General features: G+C 37.0%; 1 long non-coding RNA gene and 3 other non-coding genes across 4 annotated transcripts; 2 read left to right on the top strand and 2 right to left on the bottom strand.

Moving 5' to 3' along the window:
• Positions 1 to 165: 165 nt before the first annotated feature.
• On the bottom strand, positions 166 to 239 carry trnai-aau (transfer RNA isoleucine (anticodon AAU)). Its single transcript has one exon. It is a non-coding gene; the product is annotated as a tRNA-Ile (tRNA).
• A 7,538-nt stretch (positions 240 to 7,777) lies between these two features.
• LOC134329602 (uncharacterized) lies at positions 7,778 to 9,685 on the top strand. Its single transcript, XR_010014892.1, has 5 exons — positions 7,778 to 7,821; positions 8,440 to 8,508; positions 8,729 to 8,820; positions 9,282 to 9,346; positions 9,503 to 9,685. It is a non-coding gene; the product is annotated as an uncharacterized LOC134329602 (long non-coding RNA).
• A 1,710-nt stretch (positions 9,686 to 11,395) lies between these two features.
• On the top strand, positions 11,396 to 11,468 carry trnak-cuu (transfer RNA lysine (anticodon CUU)). Its single transcript has one exon. It is a non-coding gene; the product is annotated as a tRNA-Lys (tRNA).
• Positions 11,469 to 11,652: 184 nt separating this feature from the next.
• On the bottom strand, positions 11,653 to 11,726 carry trnai-aau (transfer RNA isoleucine (anticodon AAU)). The gene has a single exon. It is a non-coding gene; the product is annotated as a tRNA-Ile (tRNA).
• Between the last annotated feature and the right edge of the window lie 5,813 nt (positions 11,727 to 17,539).

Below are 17,539 nucleotides of genomic sequence, written 5' to 3'. Positions count from 1 at the left end.
CTCTGAGATGTACAGTAGATGTGCTATCAGGGATGTTTCTGACCTGAATGAGAGGGGCAGTAAAAAATCTCACACTGTCAGAGACAATGTTTGAAATCCAGGTTAATAAGACCTGCTAGTTAGAGAAGGATCACTTGTTTGATAGTTTAAGTCCAAAAGTGGGTGTGGCCCGTACGGGGATCGAACCCGCGACCTTGGCGTTATTAGCACCACGCTCTAACCAACTGAGCTAACCGGCCAGTACATCTGTTCTCTCTTTAGATCCATGTACATAATTCTACACTGACCCAATTCAACAGCTGAAACAGACTTTCTTAATCCACATCTAAGAGGTTTTGTGGGTTCTTATATGTGTGAACCATCTAAACTACATATTTCTTAAAGTTCTTGACTGAGCTTAATGTCACCAACCAGTGTCACCACCAATATACACTGAGGTGTAAAGCATAATGGAGCGGGTTCAGTAATTGTGTAGGTTAAAAGTGACAGTAAGTCTGTGTCTGTTTCTGTTACTCGTGATGTTCTGACCGATGAGCTGTCTGTTCTGATGGGAGAATATCTTCATTTACAGAAACCAAAACAGCCGGTCTCCGCTGACTTATCAGGTGTCCTTTCCTCTAGTATCTAGTGGATACCGACATACAATGTTACCGTTCATATAAGCATTCATATGATTCCCTCAGCACTACTTACTGTGTGCAGGACCTGAGTCGTATCTGCTCCAGTCACTGGTTGGCGGCTTTAAGCTCAGTCAAGAACATATATATATATATATATATATATATATACAGTGTATCACAAAAGTGAGTACACCCCTCACATTTCTGCAAATATTTCATTATATCTTTTCATGGGACAACACTATAGACATGAAACTTGGATATAACTTAGAGTAGTCAGTGTACAGCTTGTATAGCAGTGTAGATTTACTGTCTTCTGAAAATAACTCAACACACAGCCATTAATGTCTAAATAGCTGGCAACATAAGTGAGTACACCCCACAGTGAACATGTCCAAATTGTGCCCAAATGTGTCGTTGTCCCTCCCTGGTGTCATGTGTCAAGGTCCCAGGTGTAAATGAGGAGCAGGGCTGTTAAATTTGGTGTTTTGGGTACAATTCTCTCATACTGGCCACTGGATATTCAACATGGCACCTCATGGCAAAGAACTCTCTGAGAATGTGAGAAATAGAATTGTTGCTCTCCACAAAGATGGCCTGGGCTATAAGAAGATTGCTAACACCCTGAAACTGAGCTACAGCATGGTGGCCAAGGTCATACAGCGGTTTTCCAGGACAGGTTCCACTCAGAACAGGCTTCGCCAGGGTCGACCAAAGAAGTTGAGTCCACGTGTTCGGCGTCATATCCAGAGGTTGGCTTTAAAAAATAGACACATGAGTGCTGCCAGCATTGCTGCAGAGGTTGAAGACGTGGGAGGTCAGCCTGTCAGTGCTCAGACCATACGCCGCACACTGCATCAACTCGGTCTGCATGGTCGTCATCCCAGAAGGAAGCTGACGCACAAGAAAGCCCGCAAACAGTTTGCTGAAGACAAGCAGTCCAAGAACATGGATTACTGGAATGCCCTGTGGTCTGACGAGACCAAGATAAACTTGTTTGGCTCAGATGGTGTCCAGCATGTGTGGCGGCGCCCTGGTGAGAAGTACCAAGGTGGTAGCATCATGGTCTTGGGCTGCATGAGTGTTGCTGGCACTGGGGAGCTGCAGTTCATTGAGGGAAACATGAATTCCAACATGTACTGTGACATTCTGAAACAGAGCATGATCCCCTCCCTTCGAAAACTGGGCCTCATGGCAGTTTTCCAACAGGATAACGACCCCAAACACAACCTCCAAGATGACAACTGCCTTGCTGAGGAAGCTGAAGGTAAAGGTGATGGACTAAACCCAATTGAGCACCTGTGGCGCATCCTCAAGTGGAAGGTGGAGGAGTTCAAGGTGTCTAACATCCACCAGCTCCGTGATGTCATCATGGAGGAGTGGAAGAGGATTCCAGTAGCAACCTGTGCAGCTCTGGTGAATTCCATGCCCAGGAGGGTTAAGGCAGTGCTGGATAATAATGGTGGTCACACAAAATATTGACACTTTGGGCACAATTTGGACATGTTCACTGTGGGGTGTACTCACTTATGTTGCCAGCCATTTAGACATTAATGGCTGTGTGTTGAGTTATTTTCAGAAGACAGTAAATCTACACTGCTATACAAGTTGTACACTGACTACTCTAAGTTATATCCAAGTTTCATGTCTATAGTGTTGTCCAATGAAAAGATATAATAAAATATTTGCAGAAATGTGAGGGGTGTACTCACTTTTGTGATACACTGTATATATATATATATATATATATATATATATATATATTATATATATATATATATATATATATATATATATATATATATATATATACTTATATATACTATAATATATATATACAGTGTATCACAAAAGTGAGTACACCCCTCACATTTCTGCAGATATTTAAGTATATCTTTTCATGGGACAACACTGACAAAATGACACTTTGACACAATGAAAAGTAGTCTGTGTGCAGCTTATATAACAGTGTAAATTTATTCTTCCCTCAAAATAACTCGATATACAGCCATTAATGTCTAAACCACCGGCAACAAAAGTGAGTACACCCCTAAGAGACTACACCCCTAAATGTCCAAATTGAGCACTGCTTGTCATTTTCCCTCCAAAATGTCATGTGACTCGTTAGTGTTACTAGGTCTCAGGTGTGCATAGGGAGCAGGTGTGTTCAATTTAGTAGTACAGCTCTCACACTCTCTCATACTGGTCACTGAAAGTTCCAACATGGCACCTCATGGCAAAGAACTCTCTGAGGATCTTAAAAGACGAATTGTTGTGCTACATGAAGATGGCCAAGGCTACAAGAAGATTGCCAACACCCTGAAACTGAGCTGCAGCACAGTTGCCAAGATCATCCAGCGTTTTAAAAGAGCAGGGTCCACTCAGAACAGACCTCGCGTTGGTCATCCAAAGAAGCTGAGTGCACGTGCTCAGCGTCACATCCAACTGCTGTCTTTGAAAGATAGGCGCAGGAGTGCTGTCAGCATTGCTGCAGAGATTGAAAAGGTGGGGGGGTCAGCCTGTCAGTGCTCAGACCATACGCCGCACACTACATCAAATTGGTCTGCATGGCTGTCACCCCAGAAGGAAGACTCTTCTGAAGTCTCTACACAAGAAAGCCCGCAAACAGTTTGCTGAAGACATGTCAACAAAGGACATGGATTACTGGAACCATGTCCTATGGTCTGATGAGACCAAGATTAATTTGTTTGGTTCAGATGGTCTCAAGCATGTGTGGTGGCAATCAGGTGAGGAGTACAAAGATAAGTGTGTCATGCCTACAGTCAAGCATGGTGGTGGGAATGCCATGGTCTGGGGCTGCATGAGTGCAGCAGGTGTTGGGGAGTTACATTTCATTGAGGGACACATGAACTCCAATATGTACTGTGAAATACTGAAGCAGAGCATGATCCCCTCCCTCCGGAAACTGGGTCGCAGGGCAGTGTTCCAGCATGATAATGACCCCAAACACACCTCTAAGACGACCACTGCTTTATTGAAGAGGCTGAGGGTAAAGGTGATGGACTGGCCAAGCATGTCTCCAGACCTAAACCCAATAGAACATCTTTGGGGCATCCTCAAGTGGAAGGTGGAGGAGCGCAAAGTCTCGAATATCCGCCAGCTCCGTGATGTCGTCATGGAGGAGTGGAAAAGCATTCCAGTGGCAACCTGTGAAGCTCTGGTAAACTCCATGCCCAGGAGAGTTAAGGCAGCTCTGGGAAATAATGGTGGCCACACAAAATATTGACACTTCAGGAACTTTCACTAAGGGGTGTACTCACTTTTGTTGCCGGTGGTTTAGACATTAATGGCTGTATATTGAGTTATTTTGAGGGAAGAATAAATTTACACTGTTATATAAGCTGCACACAGACTACTTTTCATTGTGTCAAAGTGTCATTTTGTCAGTGTTGTCCCATGAAAAGATATACTTAAATATCTGCAGAAATGTGAGGGGTGTACTCACTTTTGTGATACACTGTATATATATATATATATATACTTATATATACTATAATATATATATATATATATATATATATACTATATATATATATATACTTCATATATAGTTTACATGGTTCACACATATAAGAACCCACAAAACCTTTTAGATGTGTATTAAGAAAGTCTGAACATGACAAGACTGAAATGACTAGACAGTGATGTCTGAAGTAGGACTGAGATCTGCATGAAACTGCTGCATTTCTGGTGCAATAACAACCAAATTCAGTTTAGGAGATGCTCATTTATACAGATCTTCACTGAAAGTGTGCAGAATCTCAAATGTTTTTTGTTCTGCCATGCAGCTGGTTGAATGGAGTTAGTGTAGAATTATGTACAAAGATCTAAAGTGAACAGCTGAACTGGCCGGTTAGCTCAGTTCGTTAGAGCGTGGTGCTAATAACCCCAAGGTCATGGGTTCAATCCCTGTATGGGCCACACACACCTTAATGATTAAAGGCAGTATGGCTGAGCGAGAGTCAGGTGAGCATGTGCCGTGTATCAGGACTTTCTGACCTGAGTAATTTAATCACTGAGAGTAAGAATATCACCCTGTTCTTCTGCCATCTTTTATTCTGGCTTCATTTCACCTGATGAACGTGGCATGACCTTTATAAATGCTTACAATCAATTTTGAAAATGGCAAAAATAAATAAATAAATAAATAAATAAATAAAATGAGAACTGCTGTGTAATTTAGTGAATTATTGCACTCCACATGGCAGAAGACTAAAAGAAATGTAGCCCATGTAGAATAAAAGTATTAGGAAAGTATGAGGTTAAAAGCATCAGCTTTTATTTATTCTTGAATAATAACAGTTGACCAGATAAAACATGAAATAACTTGAGTTCATATCTGCAGTGGAATAAGAATCAGTGTAAACGTAAGAAACTCTGTATCTGTTTTATTGGCATTTTATTGAGCAAAACTCAAGAGAGTTTAACAAGACGTGGTGCTTTTAAAGATGTAAATTTCCCTAAACACCATAAATCTTTCCTTCTGACTTATTATTATTTCATTATTATTTATTTTTAATTAATATTAACATAAAGAGTAAAACCCTAACAAGACCACTATTTATCAATAAACACAATTAATTAGCTGTCCTTTTAAGATTTGTGTTTACATAAACAACACCTGACATTTAATGAACTTAAACAATGTTAAGGTTTTAATTACTTATTTATTTATTTATAAGGCTGAACGTACTTGTACTTGGATGGGAGACCGCCTGGGAATACCAGGTGCTGGAAGCTTTTATCCACACACACCCACCTTCACTCCAAACCTGCTGTTACACACTGACCCAGCGGCTTTTTCTTCATCAAAGCTACACAATGACACAAAGATCAGCTCAAACTTTCATTCTTACTACAGTAAAACACATTCAACTGACTTTTGAAGTGAAATTGAACATTTTGTACAGACATCGTCTCCATCTAGTGGTGCTAGACATAAATTACAGCTTGTTGCTTGGATATAGATTGTATAATGTATAAAAATTATAGTGTTAATGGCTCTTCTGTCCCAAGTGTTTTGTAACGTGTTGTAGACCTGCAATGGCGACTGTTTTTGGTTTACAGGAAAGAAAAGGCCGAATGCAGGTGAAAAAGTGCTATATGGCAACCCAGAACTGTATTAATATTGGACAGAACACATGATGGGTTATTTTACCTTGTTGGGTTGTGTAGTTTAACTATTGTGCTGAGCTGTAAGGTTCTTTTTACCATGGATCAACTATGTAACTTTACTTTATTTAAATGAAAGGTTTACATTGCTGTGTTCAGGATTTCCTCTTTAGTGATATTTAATGTTAATAGCTGTTCTGATCTAAATGCTGCTGCCTTTGACCTTTAAAACTGAGTAATTTGTGAGGTCATTAAAATAAGTGAAATGTTTATTTTGTACTTTGGTTTTATATTATTTGTACAAACATTTGTTTTATGCAACTTTAAACCTGTAATAATAGATGAAAAATTTAAATGTGTCTTTATTTGCTTTAGTTAAGCTAAAGTTTTTAACAGGGACAAAAATGACAGTTTGTGTAGCAGGTCTGGACACGTAAGTAAAATGTTATACTGTTTATTAGCATGAAGTAAACATTAGCAAGTCATGTAACTCGTGTGTACCATCATGTGAAAGAGTTGTGCGTGTTTCTCTGTGGCACAATCGGTTAGCGCGTTCGGCTGTATGTACAAGGATCTAAAGAGAGAATAGATGTACTGGCCGGTTAGCTCAGTTGGTTAGCGCGTGGTGCTAATAACGCCAAGGTCGCGGGTTCGATCCCCGTATGGGCCACACCCACTTTTGGACTTAAACTAACAAACAAGTGATTCTTCTCTAACTAGCAGGTACTATTGACCTGGACTTCAAACATTGTCTCTGACAGTGTAAAGTTTTTTACTGCCCCTCTCATTCAGGTCAGAAACATGAAATTATCTCAATTTACCAAACTTAATGACCCTTCTGTAAATGGTTTAATGTGCACACTGCTGCTACTGGCTTGTTTTTCTTTTCTACAATGTAAGTTCAGACCTTCAGGTTCATGTTATTTGAGATCTCTACATAGATTTCTTCCTCATGTGCAGAAAGACGCAGTTCAGTTTGAGAAGCGCACAGCGGGAGAGCGAGTGAGTCTGCGCGTTCAAATGAATCAAATGAGTCGATTCCCTAATCCGGTTCTTTTAAGTGAAACGACAGGAATAGACTCGAAAGAGTCGATTCACTAATTTGATTGTACTCAGCAATGAGCAGTTGGAACCAAAGGGAGTCGATTCTTTTTGATGAAGTCAACATTTTTTTATGTTATACACAATACTTAAAAGAGTCGGATCACTATCGTTAGCTGTCCTTTAAAATACAAAGACAAACCATCTCATCTAACAAAATAGAATAAAATAATGTATAACAGTTTAATGATGCACCATATATACAGTGAAGCAAAAATAACATTCAAAGCTCAACAACATAAAAAATACATCAAATCACCTAAATATTATCTACGTACATAACACATACAGCAAAAACATGTGAACATGGAAGCATGTGTGTGTGTTGTGTATGTGTGTGTTTGTTGTGTATGTGTGTGTGTGTGTGTGTGTGTGTGCATGCTTATGAATATTAATAGAATAGATACTATAGATACACGAAGTGATATAAACACACATTAACTCCTCGGCAATAGAGAGATACCCAGCTAGCAAGATAGATCTGGGCCGATTCCGGCTCAGGTTCGGCAGTGTCGGCTGTCTGTCGGCTCGGCATCCCACATCTGGCCCGATTATGGCTGCATGTCGGCACTGTCGGCTGACTGAGACTCGGCTACATTGCAGCACCCCGCATCTGGCCCGATTATGGCTGCATGTCGGATGACTGAGACTCAAAGCAACTTTTTAAATCCAATATAATAGTTGTATATGTATGTGTAAAATTATAATTTACAGTCGCTTGATAAACTTGTTTGACTTGAACCAGATGTACGTACGCTAAGCCATGATAACTGTTTATAACAATGAGAACTGGCAAGTGATTTTTAACTATTACGTTAATGTTAATACATGGTGGTGTCAGATAGAATCAGTTCACTACTTCAATACGAAAGGTTCCCTGAGCGCATGCGCGAGGAGCCTCGCGCACTTAGTTCGGTTTAAATAAGAAAACCGTTATTTTTTACACTTATTCACTGAAGATTTTAAGGTAACGTTAACTGCTGCTCTTTAGGACTAAAAACTTACTAAAACATTATATTAAAAATATTGATATACTGTAGTAACAGAACAATATATATAATCAAATAATTTCGTATTTTTGATAATTAATAAATATATTATAGCTATGTTTTAACGTTAGCCAAAAATGCTAGCTTGGCAGGTACGGTAAACTAACTATCTAGCCAGCTATACATAAATATGGCAGCAAAAGGCTATCAAAATTAATTTAAAACATACACCTAAAGGAAACATACACTGATATTATGAATACGATATAAACCATCAAACAATATAGCGAAGTTATATTACAAACATAAGATTTTAAAACGATTACATTAGTTACCTATACCTACAGCTGTATGGAGCTGGTGGTCCATCTTTTTTGAGTAAGTGGTTTGATGTATATAAAAGGTTGGTTACATTAGTTCCCTCTTCCTAGCAGTTGACAATATTATAAAACTTTTAGTCATTGGCTGGCATAAATAACCCAGGAAACATGTTTACAAAGACAAAGCACATTATCATGCCTAAGCACTTATTTACAAGTCTTTATACATTTCCTTGATTAAATGATTTAACTAATTAAGTGTTTATATTTCTGCAGTGACTTTTTGTGCACCCCTGAGTCCAGCTCACTCAGCCACCTTGTGTTATTTGGCCTACACTGATCTTGGTAAGATATTTACAAAAGCTGCTTTTATCAACATACAGTTTGAAAGACATTTTCAGGATCGATTAGGGATAATGTATGCAAGCACTGTACATAACACTGTAAAATATTATAATCAAAAAGCACATTACCATGTCTAAAGTACACTGTAACAAATTTCTGTAGTTTTTACAGTATTACTACTGTAGATTGATAAAATTCTTACTGTAGAACCTGTACACAGCATTTTACTGTAGATCTGCAAAGGATCATGGTCAAGATTCAGTGGTGGGTGAATTCTACAGTAAGCATATTTCTGCTGTGAATCACAATACGGTAAGTTTAAGCAGGATTTTTCTTTTTCTGTCAGTTTAAACAATAATGTGTCTTTGATAATAGTACAGTTTGCATTATATCTAACACAAATACTAGTTTTTTATCACTCAGACAGAAAGACGTCTTTATATAATCAGTAACAGGTACATAAATTAGAATTACTTGATATTACAAGACAGAAAGCGAGCTAGCTCATTAAACATAGAACTAATCGGCCAGTTGATAAACAACTAGCTAATTGTCTAGCCAAAAGTGATACACTAGAGAGCCAGTGTTCATAACATTACCAAAGTAAGCTATTTGTACATGATATTTTGTTATCTGGTGATATTTAGTTGATAACGCCATCAGTTGAATGTATGTAGGAGTAACAACACTGTTTATAATGTTTGTGTGTATATGTGGCTGTACTGTAGCTCCATGTTCTATGTGGTGAAACTCGTCACTCGTTTTTTTTCTAGTTACCGTGAGGCATGTCTAAGTAGCCTACTGAAGTGGACCAAAGCAAAACAGAGCCCCAAAACAGGTAAGAATTTTAAACAGCACATTTTTAATAGTAGAATGTGTTTATTAATGTGATATCTCTAATGGGAGGTTAGGAATAAACAAAACTGTCATAGTCTCCAGTCTTGTATATAAATTTCTACAGCAGTAACAGTAATTCCTTGTTTTATCTTTACAGTGCAGGAAAGAAAACTTTAGTCCAAGATGTGGATTCCAGCAAATGTAAAACAAAGCACTTGCACATTTTTATGTTTTTGTTCAGAACAGCAGTGTTTACAAAAATATGAATTTATTTATTTATTATCTATGTATTTTATGTTTTAAAATGTTGAAATTCAATAAATGATTTTTTTGTTACAAATGCAGTGTCTTAATTTTTACAATGTATAGTTATTTTTCGAATATTATTTTTGTGTTAAATGCTGTAATGCCTTTAAAGTAGTCTGATATTTGCTGTAATTAAAAGGCTGCATTACTGTGATAACAATTACAGTGAAGTGATTACTCCTGTAATAAGTTACAGTAATGTGAAATTACTGTAATAAGAGCTACAGTACTGTGATTATTACTGTAATAAATATTACAGTATTTTATAGTTACTGTAATTAAATTTGCAGTATGTGTACTGTAAAATTTATTACAGCAGCTTACCGGCTAATTGCTGCCAGCAAGTTACTGTATATTTCACAGTCTTTTTTTTACAGTGTACATATTTCCAAGTTTGCGCTTATTTTCTTCAGCCTACTACAGGCACTGTTTATTCTGCTCTAGCACTGTTCTGGAAACTGCTGTTTGTGATGCCACTCCTGCTGCCTGAGTGAATCAATAAACCATTTTTAACCAGGTAAACATATTTAAACTACAGTTACTTTTTTTCTTATTCAACATTTCTTTTTCATCATTAAGTGGAACTGAAAAAATTGAATGAGATAAATAAGATCCACATTGATCTGTGATTTTTATTCCAGAAAGGAGGCAGTGTCAGGAGGCAGGAGATCAGCAATTATGTCAATTATGGCAGGACAAAACATTTTTTTTTGGCAAACTTATAATAAATAAAACTACTTGAAATAAAATATTGAAAAATGTGTTTTGGTGTACATTAGTTTTTTTTCTGTTAATGTTTTAATTGTACTCTATTATTATATATACATATATTATATATATATATATATATATATATATATATATATATATATATATTTTTTTTTTTTTTTTACAGAGTATTTTCATAGAAATAAGCAGCAAGAACAGTTGTAGTAGTCCCAGTGACCATTAAAGGTTACATATGGCTGGGGAAAGCCTTTTAAAAATCTACTGCAGGCCAGAACTGGGCCATTATTGGCCCGATAATGGTTGTTCTGGCTAGCAGTTGGTTAAGTGCTGGTATATTGCTGGCAGTCATGGCTGGGATCCGGGCAGCCGTATACGGGCCACAATCTATCCGTCATTCATTTTGACACCGGGCCAGATCCGGCTGCCGGATGTGGGCCGACACAAAAAGTTCCGGCATGCCGGATATGGCCCAGAACTGGGCCTTACATTTTTTGCTAGCTGGCTCAAGATATAAAGAAATAACGACACCTGCTGGTTACAATTCAGCTTTTTCTGAACTACAAAGAAGTGTTAGAATGTTTTTGCTCTAAAATAAATATATTTAAACTCTATTTTTAAGTGCACTTGAAATACTGATTAAATGAGCTTCAACTTCATTTTGAGTGTATGTGAAACAGAATTAAATACACATGCAGTAGCATACTTAAGTTGAATTAAATATACTTAAAATTGTCTCAATTTAGTACAGTTTAGTACACTTAATACAATTAAAGTTGAGCTTTTGTATTATTTTTGTACAACTAAAGTATATTAAGTACAAAAATAGTTGTTCCATTGTAGCACTCTTTAAGTGTATTGATCATTAGTTTGACAATAATACACTTTAGTGCACTTTAGCATATTGAAGATTAGTATACTTAAGTATACTTTTTTTTCACCAGGGATGTTAGTGAATTAAACCTACATCTCTCTGATGATCTGACCGATGAGCTGTCTGTTCTGACCTGTTACATAAGCCTGGCTAGCTCAGTCGGTAGAGCATGAGACTCTTAATCTCAGGGTCGTGGGTTCGAGCCCCACGTTGGGCGAGTGTCTTCATTTAACATCTACAGAAACCAAAACAGCGGGTCTCCGGTTACTTATCAGTGGATGTTTGTGCTTGTAGGACTGTTGTTTACTGGATGTTTTCAGTTACTTATTTCCACTATTCTGTGGGACTATACATTGTTGTTGGGTCTCATATCCGTTTGATCAACAGGCCAAAAGTGGGTGTGGCCCGTACGGGGATCGAACCCGCGACCTTGGCGTTATTAGCACCACGCTCTAACCAACTGAGCTAACCGGCCAGTACATCTGTTCTCTCTTTAGATCCATGTACATAATTCTACACTGACCCAATTCAACAGCTGAAACAGACTTTCTTAATCCACATCTAAGAGGTTTTGTGGGTTCTTATATGTGTGAACCATCTAAACTACATATTTCTTAAAGTTCTTGACTGAGCTTAATGTCACCAACCAGTGTCACCACCAATATACACTGAGGTGTAAAGCATAATGGAGCGGGTTCAGTAATTGTGTAGTTTAAAAGTGACAGTAAGTCTGTGTCTGTTTCTGTTACTCGTGATGTTCTGACCGATGAGCTGTCTGTTCTGATGGGAGAATATCTTCATTTACAGAAACCAAAACAGCCGGTCTCCGCTGACTTATCAGGTGTCCTTTCCTCTAGTATCTAGTGGATACCGACATACAATGTTACCGTTCATATAAGCATTCATATGATTCCCTCAGCACTACTTACTGTGTGCAGGACCTGAGTCGTATCTGCTCCAGTCACTGGTTGGCGGCTTTAAGCTCAGTCAAGAACATATATATATATATATATATATATATATATATATATATATATATATATATATATATATATATATATATATATATATATATATATATATATATATATATATATATATATATATATATATATATATATATATATATATATATATATATATATATATATATATATATATACATATATATATATATATATATATATATATATATATATATATATATACTTATATATACTATAATATATATATATATATATATATATATATATATACTATATATATATATATATACTTCATATATAGTTTACATGGTTCACACATATAAGAACCCACAAAACCTTTTAGATGTGTATTAAGAAAGTCTGAACATGACAAGACTGAAATGACTAGACAGTGATGTCTGAAGTAGGACTGAGATCTGCATGAAACTGCTGCATTTCTGGTGCAATAACAACCAAATTCAGTTTAGGAGATGCTCATTTATACAGATCTTCACTGAAAGTGTGCAGAATCTCAAATGTTTTTTGTTCTGCCATGCAGCTGGTTGAATGGAGTTAGTGTAGAATTATGTACAAAGATCTAAAGTGAACAGCTGAACTGGCCGGTTAGCTCAGTTCGTTAGAGCGTGGTGCTAATAACCCCAAGGTCATGGGTTCAATCCCTGTATGGGCCACACACACCTTAATGATTAAAGGCAGTATGGCTGAGCGAGAGTCAGGTGAGCATGTGCCGTGTATCAGGACTTTCTGACCTGAGTAATTTAATCACTGAGAGTAAGAATATCACCCTGTTCTTCTGCCATCTTTTATTCTGGCTTCATTTCACCTGATGAACGTGGCATGACCTTTATAAATGCTTACAATCAATTTTGAAAATGGCAAAAATAAATAAATAAATAAATAAAATGAGAACTGCTGTGTAATTTAGTGAATTATTGCACTCCACATGGCAGAAGACTAAAAGAAATGTAGACCATGTAGAATAAAAGTATTAGGAAAGTATGAGGTTAAAAGCATCAGCTTTTATTTATTCTTGAATAATAACAGTTGACCAGATAAAACATGAAATAACTTGAGTTCATATCTGCAGTGGAATAAGAATCAGTGTAAACGTAAGAAACTCTGTATCTGTTTTATTGGCATTTTATTGAGCAAAACTCAAGAGAGTTTAACAAGACGTGGTGCTTTTAAAGATGTAAATTTCCCTAAACACCATAAATCTTTCCTTCTGACTTATTATTATTTCATTATTATTTATTTTTAATTAATATTAACATAAAGAGTAAAACCCTAACAAGACCACTATTTATCAATAAACACAATTAATTAGCTGTCCTTTTAAGATTTGTGTTTACATAAACAACACCTGACATTTAATGAACCTAAACAATGTTAAGGTTTTAATTACTTATTTATTTATTTATAAGGCTGAACGTACTTGTACTTGGATGGGAGACCGCCTGGGAATACCAGGTGCTGGAAGCTTTTATCCACACACACCCACCTTGTTCTTGTGGGAATTCCTTAGATGTTTAGAAGAGCGGACGGTAAATAGAGATGCACACGCCACGTCTAAACATCTGCACAAAACTTTCCACAAGAAAAACAATAGCGGATCAACTGGATAAAATGATTTCCACAAACTAGACAAAACCTTGTTTATCGTCACCATCACAAACTCCGTTCACTTTATCGCTGAGAAACAGTTTGATTGACAGCAGGTAAGCAACACGCACTTCCGGTTTATTGTCCCTGCCTTTTCCGTCAAATATGTGCGGCCGGGAAGTGCAAAACAAATATACATTTTAGAAAACAAAATTACATATGCCGAAAATAAATTTACAAGTGCTGAAACACTTTTACATATGCCAAAACAAATTTACAAACACTGGGTACCCGAGCACTTGTAAATTTGTTTTTGCTTTTGTTGTAAATTTGTTTTTGTTTTTTTGTAATTTTGTTTTCTGAAATGTAAATTTGTTTTGCACTTCTCGGCCACCGTAGTTGAGAGATGTGGATGAGAGAAAAACACAGAAGACTAAAGTGTAAAAAATATCTGTGTTGTTGTTGACACGCCTAAATAACGGTGTTAAATGTGACGCATTTTTCCTTACCGAAAAAATATCAGGTAATAAAATCAATCATAAACATTTCTACATCAAATACAGATTAATAACATTTACATATTACAACTTTATATTTACAAACTCACCGTGATTTTCTAGAAAACTTTATATTTCTCTCCACATAAACCTAAGAGCTCCCCAGCTAGCATGTTGGTACTTTCGGCAGACTGAGGCAATGTTATTGTAAAGTTTAACACCATGCACTGATCAGAGATTTTTTGCAATCCCCTCCTTCAACACTGGAATTAATGTGAAAGAACCTTTCACCCACTGCCTTTTGCTTCTGTTGCAATCCTCATGGCTCTCATAAAGTGTTTCTGGGTTGAGTAACAAACCACATAAGTATGTCTATATGAATAAAAGAATAAATAAATTAAAATAAATAAATGGCTTACGGGAACCTTCTGCATTGGTCTTGCCTATTCGAATTTGAGTCATGAAATGAGGTAAAGGGGCATTGATAGCTTTTGTTTTGATAAACTAACATGAGCATCTACATGCACCTTGAGTTTCAGTTTTTCTAGAATTTCATGAGATTGGAACCCTAAATTAGTATAGGTACAAGGTCATTATGCCTTGAATTAATTTAATTTATTATTTTATTTATATAGTTTGTTTATATGGTTTGTTACTCAACCTAGAAACACTTTATGTCAGTGTGAGCCATGATGATTGCGACAGAAGCAAGAGGTTCTTTCACATTTATTCCAGTGTTGAAGGAGGGGATTGCAAAAAATCTCTGATAAGTGAATGGCATATATGCAATGACATCGCCTCAGTCTGCTGAAAGTACCAACATTCGGGCCAGATGCAGGGTGCCGCAATCTCGCTGAGTCTCAGTCAGCCGACAGTGCCAACGTGCAGCCATATTCGGGCCAATCAAAAAGTGGTATTGAAAAATACCACAAAACATGATATGGATTAAATATTTTATTACAGGACATGCATTTTTTATATATTTTTAGACCAGAAGTTTAATGTGTGCAAAATCAAAATGATCATGTATCATGAATAAATAAACCCAACTCATTTCACAAGAACCTTTCACTACAGGTCTGCAGATGTTAACATCACCGGTGTAAGAGGTTTAGTAAGTCATATATTAATAATAAAATAACGAGTAAAGTGCTTTTTCCCATGCTGATCTTCACTTGTGTTTTTACTGTGTAATGTAATTTGTAGACGGTCCCTTGGTGCTCGCTGTGCTCACGGCAGCTCGTGTAACACAACATGCTCAGTGCTTTACAGAAGACAAACATTTCTGGAGTAAAGTAAGTTCTAGCTGCTTGTCTTGGATGTCAACAACGATAATCTGCTATTATTAATCCTTTTACACGCACCGTTTAAAAGCTATTGAAGACAGAAATGTAAATATGTGAATATGAAACCAGCTTGACCTCACTGTCATTTAAATTTTTACCAATGTCAGCATACACTATAAACCAATGAAAGTGTAAATTTGTCTGATGAATGCTATCTTTAAGTGAATTTGGCCAAGGGTGTGATTTCACTTATGTGAAAACAACAAGTCATTTGACTAGTTTCATGTTTCCCCTTTAATAAACAACAGTAAAGAGACCAGTGGTCACTTTTTTTGACTGTGCCTATCACAAATTGTGAAGGGGAGCGTTCATTCTCCAAACTGGCTCGTATTAAGAATGAACTCAGGATTAGGATGCGCCAAAACCGCCTGAACTCACTGTCACTTCTGGCCATTGAATCAGATTTGGTCAGACAGCTTAATTTTGATGAATTAGTGGATGACTTTGCAAGAAAGAAGAGTAGAAAGAATAGAACTTACATAAAATAGATTCTTGTGTGAGGGTTAGTTATTTGTTAGACAGGTTGTTTAATGTATTAATTTATTTATGTTTTTGGAGGGGGGGGGGCGTGCGGGGTGGGGGTGGTGGAGCCCTGGGCAACTCTTTGCCCAGGGGCCCAGACTATCCTTAATCCGTCCTTGCTTCCAGCATCTGCATGTACAGAGAGACGCACAGCTGGAGGCTCCTGGATGCGGTGTGTGCTGCCATTTCAGCCCGAAGAAGATTTCTTTTGTCATGCCGCCAAGTTTTCCACTGGATGTTCGCCTGATGTCCGAGCTTCTTTCGTCTCGTTTTCAGCCAATAAACATCCAACAACCATTTAAACTGCACGAATTGATTCTGCAAGTAAGCCAGGAACAAACAGCAATCAGACAGATGTAAAAATGATCTCGGTTCGTTGTTAGTTGACGCTGTTGCTTAACTGCGACGTTCATCTGCGGGGACAAACCAACCAAGGGAGCGTCTAAAACGAACAGGAGAGAGAAAAGCTTTACAAGCGCTAGAGGTTGTGATAGTGACACACACACACACACACACACACACACACACACACACACACACAGTAACATGGACGATTCACGACATTCCAGAATATGTCCAATTACTGCTGACGACCCTGTCACTTTGAAATCAAATCTGTTCTTGCTGTGGTAACCACAGCAAGAACTGTGGCTGTTCTTGCTGTGGTAACCCCCCCCCCTAAATTTAAATCAATGAAAATATACAGTCAAAGGACACAATATACAAGTAATACTACAACATAATATACTCACCAAAAATAAATAGAAAATATAGAAAAAACATTTATATCACTCACTGTATGCTATATGTTTTTTTTTCACATTACCAAAAGTCATATATATTTACTTAAGTAATAAAAATAACTACATGACCATATTCACTTAGGCCGAGGCAGTGATCATAGAGGTGCGACTCGGTTCTTTTTAGTTCATTTAGTTCAAGAGTCGTTCAATAGAATCGGTGAATTGAAATTTGGGGGTTTTGTTGAGAAACAATAATATAATGAGAAAACATAATTCCCCCTCTCATTGCACTTGTAAAAGTACAGAAATATATGAAAGAACGTCCATTCTTTTTCAGTAAAAGGTTTTTGTTCATGAACAATAATATAATTAAACTAAATTCCTTTCACTGGACTTCTTATCTGGCTTAAAACAAAGTACAGTACAACATTATAACTGAAGAACAAATGTTTTAAAACTTTAAAAAGTTTTTTTAATTTTACTGATGAAAATCTCCACTTTTTCTCTCTGCCTCTCACTGCTGTATGTACTTTTTCTCTGTCGCTTAGTCACGTGACGGCACAACTATAAAACATAGTGGAGCAGAGACGTC

Source organism: Trichomycterus rosablanca, chromosome 15, assembly GCF_030014385.1.
Source record: "Trichomycterus rosablanca isolate fTriRos1 chromosome 15, fTriRos1.hap1, whole genome shotgun sequence".
Lineage (NCBI taxonomy): Eukaryota > Metazoa > Chordata > Actinopteri > Siluriformes > Trichomycteridae > Trichomycterus > Trichomycterus rosablanca.
The sequence above is the reverse complement of the archived record's forward strand: the minus strand, read 5'-3'. Positions and strand labels throughout refer to the sequence as shown.